A 299-nucleotide genomic window follows, 5' to 3' on the forward strand; every position below is an offset into this window, starting at 1 on the left:
GAGACACCGGAGAGAGCAGCAGCAGCAGCAGACACTGCTGCTGCTTGCTGCTGCAGCACGCAGTCTCCCTGCTGCGGCCCCTCCGCGCCCGCCTCAGCCCCTTCCTGCTGCTGCTGCTGCTGCTGCTGCTGCTTGTGGGCAAAGGGGCCCTCAGGGGGCAGCAGCTGCCAGTCACTGGGCCCCAAGACAAAGCCCTGGGAGCAGCAATCTTTAGAAGCAATTAAAAGCTGCTTCAGGCTGCTGCTCTGCTGCCGCAGCAGCAGCAGCAGCTGCAGCGGCGGGGGGGGCGCCCCAACCCC

The sequence above is a fragment of the Eimeria tenella genome, genomic scaffold, assembly GCF_000499545.2.
Source record: "Eimeria tenella Houghton genomic scaffold, Eth_scaff2150, whole genome shotgun sequence".
NCBI classification, from domain to species: domain Eukaryota; phylum Apicomplexa; class Conoidasida; order Eucoccidiorida; family Eimeriidae; genus Eimeria; species Eimeria tenella.